Here is a 7,726-nt window from a genome sequence, read left to right on the forward strand (position 1 = left end):
ACGTGAGGGGCGGGGCGGCCCACCGGAAGTGCGCCAGCGTGGCTGCGCCAGTGCGTGCCTGCGCCGTCAGAGGAACGGGCCGACGCCTCGGCGCTGAGTTGGTCTCTCGCAGGTCTCGCCCGGTGAGAGTGTTAAGGAACTCCTGCACTGCCCAGTCGCTGGGTGGCCGGGTGCTGACACAAGCACCACAGCAATAAACAAGAACAAGATGCACGTCTTAGAAAGGCAAAGCAACAGTTCATCGGACTAGATCACGGTTCGTAATGTAGTAGGCCAAATTGTACAATAACCTGCAGGAGCCGCTACAGCAGACGAAGAAAAACACAAGGACACTGAAAGTAAGCGACATTGGCATCTGACTTTCAGGACAGATCAAACCATGCTCTCTGATCACAATATAATAAAACTATGAATTAGTAACAAAAAGGTCTTTCTGCCTGCTTTTTAAAAGTTAAGGTTTTTTTATTGCAAATGAAATTGTAGACAATTATAATTTAATCTCCTTAAAATAAATTTCATAATTCTTTTCATAATCGAAATTACAGCACTAGGAATATGTGATTTCTCAAAACAGAACAGTGAAGAGAAAGCAAGTGAATAGAAATATTAAATAAAACTTGGCAGAAATTTTTAAAAATCATTTTATTGGGGGCTCTTACAGTTCTTATCACAATCCATACATACATCTATTGTGTCAAGCACATTTGTACATAGGTTGCCACCATCATTTTCAAAACATTTTCTTTCTACTTGAGCCCTTGATATCAAGCTCATTACCCCCTCCCCACCCTCGCTCCCTCATGAACCCTTGATAATTTATAAAATGTTTTTCCCCAATGTCTTACACTGACTGCTGTCTCCCTTCACCCACTTTTCTGTTGTCCATCCTCCTAGGAAGGGGTTATATGTAGATCATTGTGTTTGGTTCCCCCTTGCTCCCCCACATCTCCTTCCCCTCCTGGTATCTCTATTCTCATTATTGGTCTTGAGGGATTTATCTGTCCTGGAGTCCCTGTGTTGTGAGTGTACATACTCTGATCTAGTCAGATTTGTAAGGTAGAATTGTGGTCATGATAGTGGGGGGAGGAAGCATTAAAAGAACTAGAAGAAAGTTGTATGTTTCATCAGTGCTATCCTGCACACTGACTGGCTTGTGACACTGTGAGGGTATTCCAATTGTCTACAGATGGGCTTTGGGTCTCCACTCCATGCCTCCCTCTCATTCACATTGATACGATTTTTTGTTCTGAGTTTTTGATGACTAGACAGAAAATTAATAAGACCCAAATAGCACTATGAATGAACTCCACCTAACTGACATATATATAACAATTTACCTAAGATTGTAGAGTACATGTAATTTTTTTCTTGTAGAACAGAAACTTCTATTTAAAAGAAGAAATCAAACTGTGAAGCTATTACTTCTCGACATATACTCCATCTGAGTCTACATACTTCTGAAAGTAGTGTTTCCATCTTTCCAACATTTCCATACTACCTTAATTTGCATGCTTGGACTCTTTGCTGGTCTTCCTTATTCATTGTCCAGCTTTAGCATGCATGTGTGATGATTAAAGATACCATGGTTTGAGTAAGGCTAACCGTAGTCCTCAACATGACATCTTTGCTCTTGAACACTTTTAAAAGGTGTTTCCAGATTTGCCCAATGCATGCCTTTCTTTGATTTCTTGAAAAGTGATTCCATGAAAATTTGATTGGGAATCTAGGTTTCTTTTTTTTTTTTTCGTGATCCAAGTGAATTTAATGAAAGTTCAAAGAAGCATCAGGTTTTACGCGGCACCCATAGGATTCCTTTGACCATACGGCCTGGCAGAGACTGCTCCGGGACACGCAAGGATCTCTCCCCTCCCACGAAGACCACCAGACCGCCCAAGCAAGACAGGACAAAAGACCAAGAGCCCAAGAGCGTTTCTTTTTTTTTTTTTTTTAAGAATTCAGTGTCATTTATTATACTCTATGCTGTACAACCATTATCGATATTCTTTTCCAAATTATTCCTCCACCATTAACATGTGAATCCAGGTTTCACTCACACACACACACACACACACATATTTGACAACTTCAATTTTTTTCCTTTTGTCATGTCCAATTGTAATGATTTTTGTTTTCTTTACATTGGTGTTGGTGAAGAATGGTAAGTGGACTATGGACAACCAGGACAGTAGAATATGTCTTAGAAAAGTACAGTGCTCCTTGGAAGAGAGGAGGGTGAATCTTCATCTTTCATAATTGGGACACATTATTAGGAGGGACCAGTCAGTAGAGATGGAAAGCATGGCACCATACTCAGTAAAGTGGAGGGTTAGTAATTTTTATGTGTACATAAAACATTCTCCAGCATAGATTGATTATATCTAGGCCACAAATCCAGTCTCAAAAAATCTTAAAAGAATAAAGTGTGTTTTATGAACAAATAGAATTTAATTAGACTCAATAACACAAAGAAATATAGGAAATCCCCCCAAATAATTGAAATTTAAACAATAAAATAAAATCAATGAAATAATTGAAAAGAAAAATGAAATAAGCAAAACTTTACCTATACTGACCAAGAAAAACAAAGAAACAGTACCATATCAGGAATGAAAATGTGACTGTCACTGCCATTGCATAAATTAGAATTATAAAAGAATTTAAGTATGCATATCATACAACAAAATTATAAGAGAATATAAGATAATGTCAACAACCTAGAAAACTTAAAAACAGAAAAAGAAGAGTGAAAGCAGGCTAGCCCAGTCAGATTAGTGTATTACAGAAAATATACATAAATTTATGAAGAGAGGCTTGCCTTCATTCATAATAAAATAATTTCAAGTTTGAACTACATTGGTGGGCCATTTGTCACCTATCCGTTTGGCAAAGTTTTGCATGCTTTTATACGCTCTTGGAGAGACTATTAGGAAAAAGGCCATCATATATTGCTGGTAAGGATGCAACATGGTGCAGCCCCTATAGAACAGAGGTTGGCAATATCTTAACAAAAATACCAACTATACTGGCAATAAGCTGAGTTTTTCAGCACTTATTTTAGCACATTTTAAAAATCATTTTATTGGGGGCTTGTACAACTCATCACAATCTATCCATACATCCATTGTGTCAAGCACATTTGTACAATTGTTGCCATCATCATTCTCAAAACATTTGCTTTCTACTTGAGCCCTTGCTATTAGCTCCTCATATTTTCCCCTCCCTCCTCACTCACCCTCCCTCATGAACCCTTGATAATTTATAAATTATTATTTTGCCATGTCTTAGACTATCCGATGTCTCCCTTCACCCATTTTTCTGTTGTCTGTCCCCCAGGAAGGGGGTCATATGTAGATCCTTGTAATTGGTTCCCCTTTTCTACCCTATACTTTCCCTCCACCCTCCCAGTATCACTACTTTCACCACTGGTCCTGAGGGGGTTCCGCTATCCTGGATTCCCTGTGTTGCCAGTTCCAGTTCCTAGCTGTACCAGTGTATATCCTCTGGTTTAGCTGGATTTGTAAGGTAGAATTGGGATCATGATAGTGGTGTGGGCGGGGATGGGTGGGGGGAAAAAGAACTAGAGGAAAGTTGTATGTTTCATCGTTGCTACATTGCACCGACTGGCTTGTCTCTTCCCCATGACCCTTCTATAAGGGGGTATCCAGTTGCCTACAGATGAGCTTTGGGTCTCCATTCCACACTCCCCCCTCATTCACAATGATATGATTTTTTGTTATTTTATGCCTGATATCTGATCCCATCAACACCTCATGATCACACAAGCTGGTGTGATCTTCCATGCGGCCTTCCATGTAGATGTCCGCTTATTTATCTTCAAGCCTCTGAGACCCCAGACACTATGTCTTTTGATAGCTGGGCACAATCAGCTTTCTTCACTATGTTTGCTATGCACCCGCTTTGTCTTCAGCGATTGTGTTGGGAAGGTGAGCATCATGGAATGCCAGTTTCATAGAACAAAGTGTTCTTGCATGGAGGGAGTACTTGAGTGGAGGCCCAATGTCCATCTACTACCTTAATACTAAACCTATAAATATATGCACATAGATCTATTTCTCCATCCTCATACATAAATATATTTATATATGTACATGCCTGTATTTAGACCTTTATAAAAACCCTTTGTCTCCTAGTTCTTTCCTCTATTTCTTTTTACTTTCCTTTTGTCCCATTATCATGCTCAGCCTTCATTTGGATGTCAGTAATTCCTTTCAGTTACATTGCCCTTGATCAAGCCCTACTAGGCCTCCTACACCCTCCTCACCACCAATTTTGGATCATTTGTTGTTCCCTTGTCCTGGATTTCTTAACACCATTTCCTTTCCTTTGCCTCCCCCTCTCCCATGCCCCCCCCCACCCCGGAACCATCAGTCCTGTTGTTTTCTCCTCCAGATTGGTTATCCCGACTATCTTATCTAGATAGACCTGCAGAGATAATAATATGCACAAAAACAAGACAGAGCAAAACAAAGCAACAAAAGAAAACACAACAACAAAATGACAAAGGAATAATGTAAATAGTTCAAGGTCTGTTTGTTGACATTTAGGAGGATTTTCCAGTAGATTCTGATGGGGTGCTATGCCCTGGCCCCAAAGTATATTTTTGGTATTCTCTCAGGACTTCCTGTTCTGCTCCAACACTTACCCCAGTTCTTCCCCAGAGTTCCTTTTTGAGCAAAGCCTGGAGAATGTAAAGGGGTGGACCCTGTGGTTACCTGGGGGAAGGGCATGTTTGGCATTGCAGAAGTATGTTCAAATGTCCTGAAACAGAGCATCCGTGTCATAGTCAAAGGCAAGTAGAGACTTGTGTGGCTGGCACAGAATAAGCCAAGGGGACACTAGGAAAAGCTATGAGTAGAGGAAGAACTGGGCCCAGGTACAGGGCCATGTAGTCTGTGCTGAGGCGCTACTATTACTGAGCTTAAGGGTTCTGAGAGAAGAGCTGTATGCCAGTTATTGCACTATCATTTCTTAGCGCCATACCCAATCTTCCCGATTCTATGAACGCCCTCACCAGGTAGCTTCCCTGTGGAAGTTTCTTGTAGGATATAAAAAGGTGGTAGGGAAAGCAGCTCTCTGCTTTTGGCTGTGACAGCAGAAGACATTACTGGTAACTGCTGGCCACTCCTAGAGCTTGGGAGTGGGGTGGGCTCTAGCAGTCTGGAAGGGACAGCACCTCTTCAGTCGTTTTAGCACCAGCAACTCTGGCAGTGCAGCCAGAGGTGCAGAGTAACAGGTTTTAAACTAAGTACCTCAAATTTCTGCTTCTATCCCCCTGCTCTACTTTGCTTCACCAGCCCTTTCTTCCTCTAGCCCTTCTAACACCTTCGCAACAAATTCATATTTTCCAAGCTAGACCCTAACTAACATTAGTACCATGATTTGACTGGGAGGTGGGAGAAGGGAAGAAGAGCAAGTCCTGTGAGGTGATTTAGGTCGCAACTGTAATCCAGATAGTGGAGGCTGATGTGGCAAGAGGGGCACTTAGTGGAAGAGGAGAGATGGAATTAGAGCTACCATATACAAGCACACTATGTTTTGTTCAGCTTTGCTTAATTGCCCTTCATAGATACTGCTTTCTTTTCTTTTCTTTTTTTACACAAATACTGCATTGAGGAAGTCTACTGGAACCATTTTTCCAACAGCATGTATCCCATGTGCCTGGGTCACAATTTAAGCGTCTTATAATATTTCAACTTTCTTATCAGGCTACTGCACACTTCCTGGACAACAGTAAAATGTAAACATAACTTTATATAAGCTAGAAATCAGCAAATTCAAGGGGCTTGCTTTATTGCAGTGGTTACTTTATTGCAAGTGGTCTGGGACTGAACCTGCAATACCTCCAGGATTGCCTGTATTAAGAAGGCAAAGCCAGTAAGATCTACTAGTGGACTGGATGTGAAATATGAGAAAGTTTAAAACAACTTAAAAGTTACATATCCATATATTAGAATGCTATATAGAAGGACGTTGTACAATGTTATTTCACAGGGGTGTCAAACTCAATTAAAATGAGCAACTTTGATTTTGTGATTTTACTCGTCTTCAGTAGTTAAAGTTAACAAGGGAATTGTGTGTACAGTATTGCCTTGATTTCCCCTAAGCGCTATTTTCTTCATAACAATTTTTTCCATTTTTATTTTATTTCAGAGCAACGTGGGCCACAAAAAATTACCTCTGCAGCCCGTGGGCCACCAGTTTGACACCGCTGTTATAGCGTGATACAGAAATAACTTACAACCTTGGAAAGTTCTATAGAACATACAAGGATAAGTCAAGAAGTATTGCTATAAAACCAGGAAACTTTATTAAACAAAAATACCCAATCATGAAATGGTTGTCCTCCATATACATCTGTATACTTCTGAAGATGATGTTTCCATCTCTACAATTCCCTGAAGAATTCTTTTTATTTATACATTCATTTATTTATTCCCACTGTGCAACCCACTTCAGTGCCCAACACCCATGGGACAGAGCCAGGCAATGGTTCGGGCTTACAGTGCTCTGGGGGATCGGGCCTGCCATCAATCCAAACACATGCACCCTGAAGAATTCTGTACTCTTAAATTGACACCATGTCAAAACAGTAGTGTTGGCAGCTTCTAAGGACTCTAATAGTGTTCCTTTTAAATAATCTTTTAGTTTTCTAAACAAAAAGAAACCTTGAGGGGCAATGTCAGGGTTGTAGGGAGGATGGGGTAACGTTTCCCAATGAAATACTTGTAGAAAACCCCCTGCTACTCATGAATGAGCATTGCCATGATAGGAAACAATGTTAGTGCCATTTTCCTGGTCTTTTTCTCACCATTGCTGTTTTCAAGTTTCTTAAAACTTGTTTATAAATAAGCTCCCAGGGTCATCCTGTGCCCTTCAAGAAAATATTTCAAGACTATACCCTTGAGGACAGAGTTATGAACACTTAGATATAACCAAACACCTTGAGGTAATGAATCATGGGGCCTAAGGGTTGAGGACCATGGTCTCCAGGTACACCAAGGTCAACTGGCATAGCATAATCCACAATGTCCAACATTCTGCTTTGGTGAGTGACCTTCTAAGGTGCAACTATTGGTCTGTCCTATTTGGGGGAAAGAAGAGTGGTGAAAGTCGTAGATGCATTTAGCCCAATGGACTAATGGACCAAGCAAACATCAGCCACCATGACCCTGAGCCAAAAGAACTAGATGGTGCCTGGCTGCCACTGCCAATTCCTCTTAAACAAAAGGCCTTCCGAAAGAAAGGTAACATTGCACATTGGAGGTGGCTTTTAGATGAGTAGCAGTCATTTTTTTGTAACACTGGGACCCTTCCTTAGGGAAAAGCAGGTCAAGCAGAGAGAGAACAGAGTGAATTTGGAGACAGAAAGAAACCTTCCATTGACTGTATACGTCAAAGGTGTCATCAACCAGACGTAAGAAAAGAGCGACCCAGGCAAGGGAATGTCGTGCAACACGCCAGCACTCCCACACCTGCCTCGGTTTCCCTAAGACACATGGCAACAGTATCGCTGCACTTGTAAGGACCGGCGCCTGGATAAACGGCAGGGCACAGGTAACCAGCGGGAAAGGTCTTACACGGGACTCCTAACGGGGACGTCCGGTAGCCTGGCAACCACAGGGATGGGGATGCGCACTCTGAGCTGGAAGAGCACCTGAGCTGGTCGGTGACTGCCTGGACCTACACTTCCCAGAAAGCTCTTAGA

The sequence above is a fragment of the Tenrec ecaudatus genome, chromosome 16, assembly GCF_050624435.1.
Source record: "Tenrec ecaudatus isolate mTenEca1 chromosome 16, mTenEca1.hap1, whole genome shotgun sequence".
NCBI lineage: Eukaryota > Metazoa > Chordata > Mammalia > Afrosoricida > Tenrecidae > Tenrec > Tenrec ecaudatus.